Raw genomic sequence first — 17801 nt, forward strand, 5'->3', positions numbered from 1 at the left:
CAATTGGATGTCATCACAGAAATGGTTGCCTGCTGGTGTCAGCAGACCACCATGTCAGTGATTGTATTTAAATATACTATATTTTTCATAAATGCAGCCCATTTTGCTTCAAGGAAATGGGTTTGCATTTAAGAAAAAATATATACTTTTTAAAAAAAAAGGGTTGCTTGTATGCCCACTCGTAAAATAATGTTGTATTGTTTACATTCACATAAAGGGAAGGGATCCTTTTATGGTTCCTTTCCCTTTGTGAATGTATCACCCCCTCCTTTAAGAAGTCGGTAACATATCAATGATTTGTGGTTGAAATTGCAGTTGCAAACCACTGATACATAACATAATAAATCAAAATTTGGAACGCCACTTTTAAGTTGCAATTCGTGATCCATCTGTAAATCCATTTTGTAATTTACTAACCAGTTATAGAATCAGATTTTCTTTATGCAATTTGATTTCATCATCACCTATCCTCCTGAGATTTGTGCCAGTTAGTGGTTGCAAACCCAATGATTTATCAAGTCACAGGCTTTGCAGCCATTAAATGGCTTTGTACATCTGGTCCTAACAAAGATTACAGTATCGATTCAGTAAATCACCAAATCAGTATTTCTATTCCAAATGGACTTTAGTACATACATTTGTTAACCACTTTGTGACTGGTTAACAAATTGGTAACAGTTAGAGCTGACATCCTTGGCGTGATATTCCCCCAAACCTTTTACTTTCATACTCTGATTTTGGCTGAACCTCTTTTTGTTGGAATTAGGACTCTAACTGCACTTTACCCCTACTAACCAATGCTATAGTGCTTGTATTCTGTCTTTTAAACATGGTAAAATTGGACTACACCTAATTGGCACTTTTGATTTTCTTGTAAATCACCAGTAAATGGTACTATATGTACCTAGGGCCTGTAAATTAAATGCTGTTAGTGGGAAGCAGCACTCCTTGTACCACCTTCTAAAGCAGTTTTTCTATAACATGTCTCAGGCCTGCCGCTGCAGCCTGCAGTGCAATGTTAAACTGCCATTTGGACCTGGCAAAATACACTTTTTGCCATTCCTAAACCTTCCTTTACTATACATGTAAGGTACTCCTACAGTAGGCCCTAAAGTCTCATCGGGCAGGGCGTATTGCTTTAAAAAGTAGGACATGTGTGCTTACGTTTTACCTGTACTGGCAGTGAAAAACTCATATTTTGTTTTTCACTGTTGTAATGTCTATCTCTCCCATTAACTAACTCTGGGTTAAATGTTTTCAGTTAATAAGTGCTAACGTCAGATTGGGAACATATATACATATGCTGTATATACTCAAATTAATTGTAATTTAAAATTCTCATTAATGGTAGGAAGTTAAATTGCAATTGTGAAAATGCCACTTTTAGAAAGTTTACATTTTCTTGTTTCAGCCAGCTGTGCCTTTTTACCCAGTATCCTGGGTCACAGGACTGTGAATGGTTCAGCTGTTGGGGTTAGTGTGTTGTCTCCAGGCAGCGAGACAAAAGGGGTTTAGGTGTGGGCAGGATGAGCCATCCTGGAGGATTGGGTTGGGAGGGGCTATACCCACCCTCACTTACACTTCAAAAGGCTTTCCCTTCAGCACACACTAAGGAACCTGACACCAGGCCTGCACTAGCTTTTGTCAACCTAGACAGTTTGGAGCCCAGACCAGGGGATGGGAATGAATTAACCAGACCAGTCACCAGTTTTTGGGGTAGGTCAGGGAATTACCCCACACAAAGGCTAGCACCAGGTATGAAAAGATGACCTTCAGAACTAATCTTCATAATACTCCTGGACTCGTGGAAGATTCTGAAAAAGGACTGCCCTGCTTCCAGAAGATGTTCCTTGCTGCTTGAAGGACTGTCTTGCTTTCTGAAGAAGGATGTTTGGTCCTGCTTGCCTTGATCCCAGGCTACCCAGAGTGGCTCGAAGAGTCTGTTGGCTGACATCCTGCGAGAGCCACAGGGGCAAAACAAGCTTCCAGAGGCCTTTGTGCCTCTTCAGTAAGCAAAAGGTATGTTCTATAGGTCTGTTTTTTTTATGCTAAGTTTTGTTTCTACACTGGTAGAATTAGGATGCACATATGGTGTAATCAGCCATGTTTCTTTGCCACATGCACTGTCTCCTAGTTTAAATAGAGAACTATTATACATATATAATAATAATCACATGTGCAAAGGTAATGTTTGAACAAATGTACACCTAATCTCATAAATAGCTTTCTCTAAACTCTCTTCTCATGCAGACACAATTTTAAAAACACAAATGAGTCATGTGTCAAGTAACAGGATACCAAATCAGTAATAATGCACTCAGAATTGGATACCACTTAGATATTAAGTGAATGCTGGTTTTTCCTTTATGTTATAAAGAAAGTCAGTTTCAGAAGGAGAACCTATAACTTTAGGAAATGTTGCTACTCAATACAATGTCACCATGTTGTCCTGTAAGTCTTGTTGAATATGAGTAAAATATATGTAATGTTTACTTCTGCTTCAAAGTATTTCTAGAAAGATCTAGAAAATATGTGAAAATATGTGAAAAACACTTTTCAAAATTCCTCTAATGACTGCAACAAAGCCCTGGTAGCTTCCTGAGGCCATTAAGTGCAAGGAACACATTCCCTCAACATGAATACATATAGCTTTTCTCCTCAATCTTTTCTGCCAGCATTTGGTTTGCCTCATCTATTAGGTCCAATAAAACCTGGCTGCAAAACTTATATATTTCATATAAATGTTCTCCTTTGTTTGCTTAAAAGGATTACACATTGCAAATGGACCTACCTGAGCCTTTTTGTTGGTCTGTGTTGGTGTGAGTCCTTATCTATAAGGTGTGCATCAAGGAGAGCTCCTCCAAGAAGAAAAAGGTGAAGATCCTGAAACAGCAGTCGAGTCCCAATCTTCACAGAAAAGTAGGAAAAAATCATCTAGTCTCAACATTATTGCTAGAGACCACACCACCATGGCAAAACCTATAAACTACTGTTTCCTAATTCCTAAAAAAATAAATCTCAGAATGTAAAGTCTTAAAATATGGACCTTAGTAAAGTAAGACTTCTGTGCAAATTAGGATATGCCCCTTTGTGATTGCATGTAATGTGCATCAGGCAATTCATATTACAAAAGGGGCCCCACAAGCATCCATGGGTCCACCTGGAATACCAATTTCCATGGTGCACAAAAAGCAGGTATGAACATGTGTTGCACTCCTAGGGCTCTATGTATAAAATAGCATCTGGTCCAAAAGTCATTCCAGTCCTCCAGTCAGGCTGGCAAGACAATTCTTTCCATTGAGCAGTAGGTTAGTATATCCATGGCTTTTACCTACCAAGCAGTTACAGGCTCAGGAGGCGGACTTCCCAGTGGTATGCAGTAGCTACACCAGACCAGAAACTCTGAGCAATCCCAGACAATCCTGTGTTGGCAGACCTTCTTTCTTCTCAAATCATCAGGCTAGAACAGTGAATTCTCAAAGCAGATTAGCCGCAGAGCAGCTGACAAAAGTATTTCCCTACTAGATTTCACCCATTGATTGACACCCCCTCTCACACTCAATGAAACTCACATGACATAGGAGGTCATTACGAGTGTGGCGGAAACATTCGACCGCCAAACTCCTGGCAAGGAAACCGCCATGGTCCTAGCGGGCTCCCCACCAGCCCCATTACAACTTTCCCACTGGGATGATGGGTGGGAACCAAGGTTCCCACCCATCATCCCAGTGGGAAAGGTGTGGCAGCATTGTTCCCGGCTCATAATTGAGCTGGCAGCAAGGCTGCTGCACACAGTGTGCTACAGCACCCTTGAAATGCACACTGTCTGCAGAGCAGAGCAGACAGTGTGCATTTCAAGGGTGCTGGGCAGGGGGACCCCTGCACTGCTCATGCCAAGAGCATGGGCAGAGCAGGGCTCCCCTGTGGCCCCCTGCACTTGTTCTCCGCCAGCCTTTTCATGGCGGTCTGATCGCCATGAAAAGGCTGGTAGAGGACAGGGTTGTAATCAGCAGCGTGGCAAGGACTTCTGCACTGCCTTGGCTGATCACAACCAAGACCACCATCATCCCGAGGTGGTCCCCTGCCGGTCGGACTGCCAGGGTCGTAATGTGGCGGTCAGACTGCCACCGCAAGTCTGGTGGTCTTGAGACTGCCAAATTTGTAATCATGCCCATAATCTTTACAAAAAGATGTGTGCCTCTTGCATTGAACTGTGACCTCTAGAGTTGTCTGATCATAATGGCATTGTCTTTCAATACACATTCTCAGCAGCCCAATATATTGGAGATAACAGAATCCAAAGTGACAGTGCATTGTTGTTTAATAGTTTAGTCATAAACCTCAACCACTTTTCAGTATTAGGCTTGGTCATGCATTACAGGTGCAGCGGTCCTGAAAAAGAATTTCAAACAGATGGCCTCGAACATCCATATATGAAGATTTCCCTTTCGAAAGCGGAGCAATGACAAACGGAAGTTCCCTACTGCAACATATTATGGCCTCTCATAGACAAGAAACCACATGAAATAAAAAGAGGAACAGAAGTTGCAGCTGAAATATATTTAAACACATCTGTTTTCCAATGAGCGTGCAAAAAGTGGCTTTGGGAAGCAAAAAATAAAATTGTGTAATTAAAAAAGAGATATGAATGCAAGCTTTGTATTTGCTTTCAAAGAACCATTAGAAGGACAAGACGCATGCCCTTAAAATAAAGTCAAATCCGGTAAAATAAAGTCAAATCCGGTCTGTGCACGTGCTCCTGTTCAGAGAAGTGCTTTAATCACACAACAAAGGTGGTGTTTTTTGCCATTATCATGCCTTTCTTCTAAGTTGTTTTGTAACAGTCGGCTTGTAGTCTCATTCCATTCGGTCCTTTCGCGGCGCGCGCCCCTTGTTTTCCGTTATTACTTACTATGGTCGTTCCCCTCAGCGCGTTTCCAGCTTTCTGCCACCCGCTGAGGAGAGTTCCCGTGACTAGCGACACGCTTCATTAAACGCGTCTTCTCCGAGCGGTAGCAGTGTTTTTCTACCGCTCGCTGAGGAGAATTAGCATCCTTGCGACACGCTTCATTAAGCTCTGCCGCTCGCTGAGGAGTATTAGCGTGCCTTGCGACACGCTTAATTTACCTCAAAACACTCACCGCTTCAGGCTGACTTTCTCCTTTCGCCTGCTGCCTCCTCCCAGCACCGGACTCCGCGTCTCTGTGGAGGTTTCCGGTTTCTTTTTTCTATGTGCATTTTAATCCGCCCATAGGCGGAGCCATCTGCTTATTCTCACTTCGGTGAGAACTTAAACCCTTTCCTCCCTCAATACTTGCCTTTTCAATTCTTAAACTGCTGCTGGCACCATGGACAGCTCTGCGCATCCACTTTTAACACAGGAGGAGGAGGAAGACGTCCTCAAGGAGAACCTTAATGACTTTATCCAGTCTTCTGTGGAACAAGCTATTTCAGCTTCTTGGCAGAAATTATAAAAAAAATTGGAGAATTCTGTTGTCAATTTAGTGTCAAAAACCATGCTGGTCCAATCTGCAGGGGAATGCAGAAAGCGTCCTAATCCATCAAAAAATATTAAAGCGGCGCTATTGGTGAGTGACAAAAGTTAACATGTGGCGGAGGACGTGGTTCCTCAAAGGCCTCCTCTTAAGGAGGGGTTAACTGCTAAACCGTCAAAAAAATGCATGGTAAAATCCAAAAATATTTCTTCACCCATTTCTATATCTAAAATTCTGGACACTGACGACGAGGTGCAAGACCCTAACTCGGATTCTGATATTTCCGACAAGGACTTTGGAGATATTATCTCCCCTCCTCCTCTCAAAAAATGTAAAGTTGGGTCCCAAGATTTTGCAGGCTCTTGCACAATACTGGATGCTGAAGGGGTGCCTATGTTCGATCCAGCTAACATCCAGCATCCAAATTCGACTGAGTGGTTTCCTACTGACCACGTAGCAGAATATGTGACGGCCAGGTTGCGCACCCCCTTAGATAAACAGGTGCAAGTGAAGCTCAAATCCGAATGTCCTTGTCCCGCCCTTTCTTCCAAAATCACTGCAACTCCGTCTAATGACACTTCCCTTATTACCTTCTTCACCAAATATGGCAAGGACCCGCGGAAGGGTGTCGACAAAGCTTGGTCTTCTTGCCAAGATAAGCTGTTGAACATAGTCGGACCCCTAACCAGCACTTTTTATTTAGCAGAAACTGCTTGTTTGGAACAAGCTTTGGTTGATCCGGTTGAGCTCTCCTTGTGGGCCCAACAGGCCATTTGTTTACTAGGAAATGCGAACTCCTCCATCACGCACGAGCATGGGAAGGGTCTCCTTCTTAAACTAGATCCTAAACTGGTCAACCTTGCAGGTACAGATCCCGGTGTCAAAGCAGAGGGTCTGCTTTTCGGTGACTCTTTTATTAAAGTGTTGAGCAAGTATGTGGCAACTTTCTAATCCCTCGACAAAGCACAACAATCTCTAAAAAAGATGTTTTCAGCACATGTTTTTGCCAGGGCCGGCAGAGGCAGGAACCGCTTTGCCGGCCGTACCTATGCCAATCAAGGTTCCCGCGGCTACTACGGTAACACCTCAACACAGGATTACAGGCCACAATTCTACCCCTAAAGGAGCAGGGGCTTTAGGAACAAGGGGAACCGTAATTCCAGATTCTCTACGCAAGCCGGTAAATCAGCAGATTATTTCACCTATTCTAGGGGGTCGTATTTCACTATGCCTGTCAAAATGGAAGGAACTCACGGTAGATCCCTGAGTTCTAAATACCGTTCAGGGATATGTTATAGAACACTTTTCAAAGCCTTTTCAAATAACTTTTCCTCCCCCCCTCACTTCTCTCTTCAAATGACGGACTTCATTTCCTCAGAAATTCAATCTCTTCTACAAAAACAGGCGATAACCCCTTGTTCTCTAGATCCTTCAGGTTTTCTCAGCTCGGTTTTTCTAGTCCAGAAAAAGAACAAGAGGATGTGCCCGGTTATCAACCTAAGGCAATTCAACCAGTTTGTACTTTATTGTCACATCAAGATGGAAACCATTCTACATCTCAGGGATACCTTGCTCCAAGGAGATTGGATGGTAAGGTCAGACCTGCAAGACGCATACCTTACGGTACCTATGCACCCGGACTCCCAAAAATGTCTTCACTTCCAATGGGCCGGTCAGACTTTCCGTTTTACCTCCCTTCCTTTCGGTCTGTCTTCCGTCCCATGGTGCTTCACAAAACTAATGAAACCAGTAGCAGCCTTTCTCAGGACTCGAGGCGTCAGATTAATTATCTACTTGGACGATATTCTGATCATGAATCAAAATCGCTCCTCTCTTCTTTCCCAGGTGCACTTTGCTTGCACTCTTCTTTCAGATCTAGGCTTTATCATAAACTGCGAGAAATCTTCCTTAGATCCGATCCAAAAGACCGAATTCTTAGGTTTCCTGGTGGATTCAGTTTCGGCTACTCTTCTTCTTCCATCTTCAAAGATCAAATCCATCAAGTCAGAAATTATGCTCATTCTACGCAACTCTCGACTTTCCCTCAGATCCCTTGCAAGAGTCGTAGGACTCCTCTCCTCTTCAATCCAAGCTATCTTTCCAGGTCCTCTTCACTACCGTGCCTTGCAGAGACTGAAAATTCGGCATCTCCAAAGAGGGCTGGCCTATTCAGATTCCATAGTTCTAGACCAGGACTCTCGATCGGAACTTCAATGGTGGATGGAACATTTAGACGCCTGGAACGGCAGGACTATCTTCGCATCAGCCCCAGATCTTGTATTAGAATCAGATGCAAGTCTTCTGGGTTGGGGGGCCCATTGTGGGCCAATCTCAACTGGAGGCTCATGGTCTCGAGAGGAGTCAAAACTGCACATAAACTGTTTAGAGATGCTTGCCGGCTCCTTTGCAATCAGAAGCCTCGCAAGAGACAGAGTTTCCTGTTCAGTTATTCTCAGAATGGACAACATTTTCGCGGTTCGTTACATCAACCGTTTGGGAAGCACAAAATTCAAACCTTTAGCGGAATTGGTGAAAGGGTTCTGGGAATTCTGTCTCCAAAACAGGATCTCCGTTCAAGTGGAGTACTTACCGGGCAACGTCAACTTTGTAGCGGATTGGTACTCTCGCCATTTCCAGGACTCCAGCGACTGGATGCTCAAAGTGCAGGTCTTCAACAATATTCTCCACAAATGGGGCCCCTTCAACATAGATCTTTTTGCATCACGTCTCAATGCACAGCTCCTGAAATTCTTCAGCTGGCATCCGGATCCTCTAGCTCTTGCATTCGATGCTTTCTCTCAAGACTGGTCATCCTCCCTCAATTACGCTTTTCCTCCCTTCATTTTGATTTCCAGAGTACTGGCACAGGCCAGGCATCAACAGGCCTCGGTAATGTTCATAGTCCCCTTATGGCACTCCCAGGTGTGGTTTCCCTCTCTCCTGGAACTGTCGTTAGAACCTCCGTTCTTAATCCCCTCGTTCCCAGATCTCTTAACCAATCCCCAAGGTCTCCGCCACAACCTAATACTCCAGAATGTCCTCACCCTTTCAGCCTGGAAAATTTCAGGGAATCCCAGCCTGGCACCTCTATTTCGGCAGAAGCTTCAAACTTCATGGAATTGGCAAGAGCTCCAGGAACAAGGAAAGCATGTAGATCAGCTTGGTCTCTCTGGCATAACTGGTGTGTGGGAAAACAAGTTGATCCCTTTACAGCAAATGTAACAATGATTATTTACTTTCTGGCGGCGGAAGACTGCAAAGGTAAATCGTTCCGTACTATTAACCTGCATAGATCTGCTATTTCTTCCTCACCTTCTTTTTTCCAGGGAAAATCTATTGGAGAGCACCCCTTGGTCTATCACCTTTTAAAGGGAGTAAAATTTTCCAATCCTCCAAAACCTAAATATAATTTGTTATGGGATGTTAATGCTGTGCTAAAATTGTTTGTGTCTTGGCCAGACAATACTTTTTTATCATTAAAACAGCTTTCTGCTAAACGTACCATGCTTTTATGTTTAGTGTCTTTCAAACGTTTATCTGATGTTAGAGCTCTGGATGTTACAGCTCATCATTTTACACCCTCTGGTGTTATGTTTAATGTGTTTAGGCGCACTAAGACTAATCTTTCCTCAGTTTTTTATCCCTTTTTTCCTGATCACCCTAAGCTTTATGTAGGTCAATGCTTAAAAGTCTATGAACAACAGACAGCCGGTCTGAGGAATTCCTCCTCTACCCAGCTCCTGATTTCTTTCAGGAAACCTTCCAAACCTGTGTCCTCTCCAACCTTAGCTCGTTGGGTCCGTCGGGTTATGTCCTTAGCTGGCATTGATGTCTCCGCCTTTGGGGCCCATTTGGCATGGGGAGCCATGGCATCCAAAGCTTTTTGGGCCGGTTCTCACTTGGAGGATATTCTCAGGTCGTCTGACTGGTCCAATGACAATGTTGTTAAGGTTTTCTATTGTAAACCGATTCAACATGCCTCTTTAAATGTGATTGATACGCTTTAAAATAGCATAATAGGAGCCTCCGGTCTTGCCATAAAATGTAGATTTTCCTAGTAAATTATTAAGGAAAGTTTTAATTTTATTAAAGACACAGAGGCGAGTATTATCCCGCCTCTACAAAGATTAACACTGTTATTTTGTCTCCCTCCCTTTCAGCATCCACATCAGGACAACAGTCTGCTTCTTAAGGATCCTTCCTTGGTTTCTTCGGCTACTTCATCCTTTACTACACCTGCCTTCACGAACTCTCAATCGTTGGATCAGAACACCCTTCCAGAGTTTGTTCAGAGACTGATTTTCTTTCTACAAGAAGTTTTAGCACTTTGCCTGGCTATTTGTATTTGTGGTTTCATCGTTACTGTTTAATCTCGCACAAGAAAAGAGGGCTGTTCCCGGTCAAGATAGGTAATATTAGTATGTATTGTTAGTGATTGGTCCATTACTTTGAACTACCTCTTGATCCTCATTGGCTACTTTCGTTAGCCTTATGGGATCAGTAGTTTTATTCTTGACTGCAGCTGCTGTTAAAATTAAAGAAAAGACTAAAGCATAATACTCGCCTCCGTGTCTTTAATAAAATTAAGACTTTCCTTCATAATTTACTAGGAAAATCGACATTTTAGAGGATATGCGACCATTTTTGCACCTGCTAGTCACCTGTTGCTATAACGTTTGCATGAACAGGAGTTTGCACATACTGGGGTTTGCACAGGGGTCTGAAACCTCACTGTACGTGCCACAGCAGTGATAGGAGACCCACTGCAAACTGATTCTGGTACAGTAATCATCAAAATCTGCATGTTATTCCCAAAAAACTGCAATAGGTATTATTATTGCACTGGACAAATAGCGTACCCCAGGCTATCATTGCTTTTCTGGTGTGATAAAAAGCACCTGGAATCCATTAAATCAGAGTCATAGCTTAAGTCATTTAATAGCACTGAAATACTTTCGGTATCAGTGTGTCAAAATGTCAAACCTGATGGGCAATAATCCAGAGAATTTTTTGCAAATTGCCCACTAATCACATAATTGAATTTTTCTTGCTACATAATTTGCCTTTTCTGGCTAAGAATTTAATCATCTTTGCAACAAAAGTTGGTCCTCCAGTCCCACAAAATGTGTCTCTGCTAATGAGCAAATTTGTCAACATGAAGACATTTATACAAGTTTAAGACTACAAGTTGAAGAAAATGGGAAAGTCCAATTTAAAATATCATATGGCTGACGGCTCCTCTTCTGGCAATAAGATGGGCCCTCTCAAAGATTATTCTAAGTGCCAAAACTGCAATTTTACCTGGCATTCATAAGTGTTTGTCAACAGATTCTTCAATAAACTCCACAAAGGTTGTCTTGGAATAATCATGCTCATGTTGTAGGAATGTTCACTTGTGTTCAATGTGTTAATTTTACCGTCCTTTCTAAAGTGCAAAGATTTAAACTTCACCAGCAAATTAAATGCTATGCACACTACCTTGTTTTTCTCACCTTTTGCTGGGCCATTTATTTTGCTGGCTTCAGAACTCTCTGCACTTTACCCCTGCTAACCTGAAGTAAAGTGCCTCCTCCTTTAAACATGCTTTAATTGGCATACTGCTAATTGGCACATTTATTTTGCTGTGAGTCCCTAGAATATTTTACAAAATGTACCCAGGATCTGGCCTGTGCCATAATGGTAGGGTGCGTGCTTTCTGAAGGGAGTAGTTTTTGTTCTGGAAGGGGATACTTTCTGCTTCCTACCTGTGCTGTACAAAGCAGCAGACATGCAAAGTAAGAAAAACTGAGGGAAATGAAAGCATTTCTTCTCCTTACGCCTGCCTCAAGGATTCGTATAATTTTGTAGATAGGGATTTACGTCATAACACATATGTTTGGCTTTTGCTGAACAGTGAGTACTTCGAGATGCACCAGAAGTCTTTCAATCGGAAAAAGAGTAGCACGTAAGTTTAGAGTCTGGATGGCCAGTGAATGCCTGTGAAGCAGGACTCAGCGGTCAGAAGAGCTGGCGAGAGCGGGCATGGTGTCTCAGGGTTGTGAGTACAGCATGTCTTTCATTCTGCTAAAGGTATGTGGTCAGTAAGGTCTCTGGAGGAATGCCAATTTAACCCAGCACCCCGCGTCATCACTGCACAGATGGGAGTTCCCTTTAACACGTATTGGGCATTGTGGTTGTGAAAACAGAAGCAGCTTCACCAGAGACGGTTGGCAGGTTGAAGGGGTGGGGGCAATGCTTAAGGGGCGCCATGTTTCTTTGCAGCTGTGGAACTTTCAAAATAGATGTTGGGGTGATGTAAAGGGAAGTTATGAACAGTGGTCTCTGGTGAAGCTTGATAATGGTGAGGCATAAATACTCAATATGAAATGCACAAAGAAAGTGACAAAAGCGAGCAAGACATTAGAGATGCCCCTCACCCTCTAAAAAGTTTGTAAAAATGGGGCCAAGCAGCACGTTTGAGAGCCTAATTTGAACGGAAATTGATTAAAACGCCATGAACCAGCATTATGCAATCGCCCAATACTTTCACTGTGTGGCAAGCAAGCCTGACCCTTCATCATGTATGCTGGGGGCTGCGTCTATGAAAATGAGCACGTTTTCATTAAGAATTATTTAAATGTCCATGGGCATTAGAGGCCATTCAAAAAGCTTCTAATGGAATTCCCCATGACCTATTGTGTATAGTATATCCAGTCACGGTTTACACTCCTTCCAGTTATCTTTATTATACCATTACAATTAGATTATCAGTCACACTTTATTCCTGAAAAGAGTACTTAAATGGCTCACATATTAGAATTACCAATACTGATCTCATCGGCCCAAGGCTCAAACAACAGCAGACGTAATATCCTACAGTATAGAAGATGAAAAGCCTAACCAGTTATGAGATAACAGCCACAGCTGGCCGTGGACTTTAACTGCATGTAACAAAACACCAGCAGTAAGTATACAGAATGCAGCTTGAATTGTAGTCAGTTTGTGCTCAAGCTTGTCAATTTCAGTAAATCTATAATATTTGCTATTAAATTAAAGTTTTTAATTTTGGATAACTCAATCAACAATTGCCCAAAACATCCCATTTTTATGAAAAAAAGAATTTTGTTCTGACTTACTTGAATAAATAAAGATTTCATTCTTCAACCATCTGGGTGCCCCTCCTGGACAGGTTCCTCGTTAAATGAATATGCATCATTATCACATCAAAGGAATGCATGTCATATGCCAGGTAACTCCACCAGATTAAAGGCGGGATGGGCACTATTATACCATAGTTCCAGTGAATATGCCAACAATTACCACAAATATGCCAGAGACAGCATTCTTATAAGAGTGGGCAATATAATGGCACATGCCGAGGATGTCTACAATAAGCAGATAATTCCCACTACAACCAGCATTCTGTCACAGGTGTCATAGTACCACAATCTACCAATAATTACCACCATTATACCAGGGGTGTCACCCCATTAAGCATAAGATGATCCAAGTATGTTGGCATCTAATTGAAAATGCGAGGGGTCAGTCATGGCCGGTTGGTAGAAAGTGCATTTATATTATAGGCCACAGATGGAGAGTTTACTTGTCAAGTTGAGAGGTGTGATTTAAATATGTTTTAGGTAATTGATTTCTGTGCTTAATCATGGAGTGAGACACAGAGATGTGAAACAAACAGGGTTGAATTTGCATTTACTAAGATATTTTTCATGCTAGAGAAGTATTTTGTACAAATGCAGGCATGAAGTCTATACGGTTTAGAGTCTAAAACATGAAACCAAAAGTATAGATGATATATATATATCCTTCCAAAAAGTCTACAAGTTGCCGGTCACATCCACGAAATTGAACTGGTGCCATAAGACGGGCTGCGGCACCCGCGTCAATAATACAACGCGATGTCAAATGGTCAAGGGGCACCCATTACTGTGAAAACAGCAAGTTTAGTGCGCTGTCAGTGACAACGCAAAACTTGCTATTTTCACCGTAAGAAGTGCCTTGGCCATTTTTCTTCGTGTTGTATGGTATCTATACAGGGAGTGCAGAATTATTAGGCAAGTTGTATTTTTGAGGATTAATTTTATTATTGAACAACAACCATGTTCTCAATGAACCCAAAAAACTAATTAATATCAAAACTGAATATTTTTGGAAGTAGTTTTTAGTTTGTTTTTAGTTTTAGCTATGTTAGGGGGATATCTGTGTGTGCAGGTGACTATCACTGTGCATAATTATTAGGCAACTTAACAAAAAAAAATATATACCCATTTCAATTATTTATTATTACCAGTGAAACCAATATAACATCTCAACATTCACAAATACATTTCTGACATTCAAAAACAAAACAAAAACAAATCCGTGACCAATATAGCCACCTTTCTTTGCAAGGACACTCAAAAGCCTGCCATCCATGGATTCTGTCAGTGTTTTGATCTGTTCACCATCAACATTGCGTGCAGCAGCAACCACAGCCTCCCAGACACTGTTCAGAGAGGTGTACTGTTTTCCCTCCTTGTAAATCTCACATTTGATGATGGACCACAGGTTCTCAATGGGGTTCAGATCAGGTGAACAAGGAGGCCATGTCATTAGATTTCCTTCTTTTATACCCTTTCTTGCCAGCCACGCTGTGGAGTACTTGGACGCGTGTGATGGAGCATTGTCCTGCATGAAAATCATGTTTTTCTTGAAGGATGCAGACTTCTTCCTGTACCACTGCTTGAAGAAGGTGTCTTCCAGGAACTGGCAGTAGGACTGGTAGTTGAGCTTGACTCCATCCTCAACCCGAAAAGGCCCCACAAGCTCATCTTTGATGATACCAGCCCAAACCAGTACTCCACCTCCACCTTGCTGGCGTCTGAGTCGGACTGGAGCTCTCTGCCCTTTACCAATCCAGCCACGGGCCCATCCATCTGGCCCATCAAGACTCACTCTCATTTCATCAGTCCATAAAACCTTAGAAAAATCAGTCTTGAGATATTTCTTGGCCCAGTCTTGACGTTTCAGCTTGTGTGTCTTGTTCAGTGGTGGTCGTCTTTCAGCCTTTCTTACCTTGGCCTTGTCTCTGAGTATTGCACACCTTGTGCTTTTGGGCACTCCAGTGATGTTGCAGCTCTGAAATATGGCCAAACTGGTGGCAAGTGGCATCGTGGCAGCTTCACGCTTGACTTTTCTCAGTTCATGGGCAGTTATTTTGCGCCTTGGTTTTTCCACACGCTTCTTGCGACCCTGTTGACTATTTTGAATGAAACGCTTGATTGTTCGATGATCACGCTTCAGAAGCTTTGCAATTTTAAGAGTGCTGCATCCCTCTGCAAGATATCTCACTATTTTGGACTTTTCTGAGCCTGTCAAGTCCTTCTTTTGACCCATTTTGCCAAAGGAAAGGAAGTTGCCTAATAATTATGCACACCTGATATAGGGTGTTGATGTCATTAGACCACACCCCTTCTCATTACAGAGATGCACATCACCTAATATGCTTAATTGGTAGTAGGCTTTCGAGCCTATACAGCTTGGAGTAAGACAACATGCATAAAGAGGATGATGTGGTCAAAATACTCATTTGCCTAATAATTCTGCACTCCCTGTATATTCCGTCCTCATTTTCCCCTTCATACCAGTCACTTTCCAAATGCGGTGAGCCACAGGCAGGGCGGCGAGCCCTCACACATTTTCCAAAACGTTGTCAAGACACTGCGAGGTATTTACCTCGAGGTAGAAAAACAACGAGTCGTGACTCAATGCAGATGCGTGTTTAATTAATATACAGCAAAAGAAATCCTGACACGTTTCAGAGCGTCAGCTCCTTGTTCACAGGTCAAAACAGATATTTTGTCATTACACATATTTAAATATTCCTGGCCGACACAATTGCAGTACAAAGTAGGAGATGAGCAAGAGTCTGTTGTTTATGTTGTTGTTCAAGATACCGGGAATATTTAAATATGTGTAATGACAAATATCTGTTTGACCTGTGAGCAAGGAGCTGATGCTCCGGATTTCTTTTGCTGTATGTTAATTAAACACGCATCTGCATTGAGTCACGGATCGTTGTTTTTCTACCTGGAGGCCTCATAAAATAATGGCATAAGAGTTAGCTCTGTTGAAGATTTTGCCAGTTTAGAGGATGGCGAGGTTATTATGAAGAAGACAGACAGGGCCATGTATAGCAGATATGTTTGCAACGTTTACCTAATAGGTGGGATTTTTTTATTGCTCTAGTAGGTGCTTCCTTGTTAGGGGAACAACTGGGCCTTGGGATATTTTACTTGCTAGTACATATGCATAGTGTCTTTTTTCGGTGGATGTTATCTGTTTTTTATAACTTGATTCATCTAGGATTTTCGCAGATAATTTCTCAATAGCAAAATTGACTTGACTTTCTTTATTCAGATGAGTGGAATTCGGGAAAATAAATCTATCAACCACTTAAATAAATTGTTCTATTCTGAATTCCACATTGTGCTTTCAGAGAGACAAAAGGCTATTACCCATTAGGTGCTTAGGACACACAATGATCACTTGACTCTTACTGCTTAGTAGAGGTGCTCCCTCTGAACATGGTCTTCAGAGCTTCCAGGGTTCAGAGAAGTCAGGTTTTCAAATTTAAATTATGTTATAAACCTAACCACCGTAAGCAGAGTGTCTCCGAATGAAAAAAATGATAGATCTTCTGAGAACTGGTCATCGTCCCTCCCTATCTTCATGTCGATCTTACATGCTAGTGAAGGGGAGAAGTGGAGTACTGGGAACATTTTTGTGTCTGGCCTGGTGGTGATGACTGAGTGATAGCCCTGAAAAGCCTTGTATAAATTGAGGAGATCAGATTTATAGAAAAGCCCAAGGTCAGAGGGCTTTTTAAGCTACATCAGGACAAGACCACAAGGTCGTTTGATGTTGGGCCACAGATTACAAATTCTGTTTGTGCCATAGCTTTCACTGTAAGCAAATATCTTGTCAATGCCACATACTCAAGGCCTCTAATCACAAGCGCCAGAGTGCTGTACCAGAGCCAGCACTGTTATAACGCATCTCATCACAATTAACACAACATACTGTGGAACTCTGATCACCAGGACAAATATGCCTGGGCTTTCAGGAAGAAAAAAAACATCTCAAAAGACAAGATGCTACTTAATGTGGGCGACTCAACTAATCTGAGCTGCTTGGTTGTCTGCACTAGCTGAATATGAAGGGAGGGGGCTAAATGCATGTGGCCCTGTAACGCAACACTGCAGGAATTAAAAAATATTTTAGATTGTGGTTCAAGATCTACTACAGCAGAGTGCAATACAGGCTTTAAAAGCAACTGGTGAATGGCTATAATACTAATCAGTGGAAGTATTACTATAGTTATTCTGTATAGCGCCATGTTAGACTTGGCCTGGCAGTTCGGGCTGGACCGTTCCCATGGGGAACATGGTCAAGACTGATTTGCATATGGCTGGATCCAAAATGGAATGGCATGGGCAGCAAAAAAACGATGGATTTAGGCCCAGATCTCTTTACTGGGGGTGAATGTTTGACATTGTTCAGCATTCCGTCCATCACGTGTTCTTTTTGCAGCGCCATGTCAGTTGCAACTATTTCATGCACAAAGAATGGCTCCCTTTGGGATCAATTTAGCCTAAGGCAAACTGGTAATACACAATGAAAAATGTTATAAATCAATTACAAAATAAATAGTCACAAAGTTAAGCCAATAATGATATAAACTTTATTAGCCAAATTGCCTGTGGGCTGAATTTATCCCGAAGAGCAAGACTTTTTTGTACATAGATTAGTTAGCTCATGTTCCAGAGTGTTAGAAACGGGGTCTCTAGTTGGCAGTCAGTTTACACCCTGTCCAAGTAGGGACCCTCACTCTAGTCAGGGTAAGGAAGATACACAGCTCAGATAACCCCTGCCTACCTCCTTGGTAGCTTGGCACAAGTGGTCAGGCTTAGCTCAGAGGCAATGTGTAAAGTAGTTGTACCAACACACATACATAGTGAAAACACCACCAAAAGGACACCACACCAGTTTAGAAAAATAGCCAATATTTATCTAAACTAAGCAAGACCAAAAGCGACAAAAATCCAACATACACAAGCAAAGATATGAAAAATTAAAGTAAAAAAAAAATTCTTAATCCATAGAAATCAATGGATGCGTTGTTTTAGCACAAAGTACCTGGTGTGCGTCAAAAATAAAGCCGCACAGGCAAGCGTGCATCGGAAAAACAAGCAATGCATCGATACCTTACTCATAAGTGAGGCCATGCATCGATTATTTCTTCCCCGGGTAAGAGATGCATCAATTCTT

General features: G+C 42.2%; 1 long non-coding RNA gene across 3 annotated transcripts in view; it reads left to right on the forward strand.

The window, feature by feature from the left end:
* The window catches only part of LOC138293338 (uncharacterized), a 155955-nt gene extending 145916 nt beyond the window's left edge, over nt 1-10039 (forward strand). For all 3 annotated transcript variants that reach the window (XR_011202969.1, XR_011202970.1, XR_011202968.1), the window contains one exon: nt 9656-10039. This is a non-coding gene — a long non-coding RNA (uncharacterized lncRNA). The remainder of the gene's footprint in view (nt 1-9655) is intronic.
* Nucleotides 10040-17801: the final 7762 nt, after the last annotated feature.

This window comes from Pleurodeles waltl, chromosome 4_2 (assembly GCF_031143425.1).
Source record: "Pleurodeles waltl isolate 20211129_DDA chromosome 4_2, aPleWal1.hap1.20221129, whole genome shotgun sequence".
Lineage (NCBI taxonomy): Eukaryota > Metazoa > Chordata > Amphibia > Caudata > Salamandridae > Pleurodeles > Pleurodeles waltl.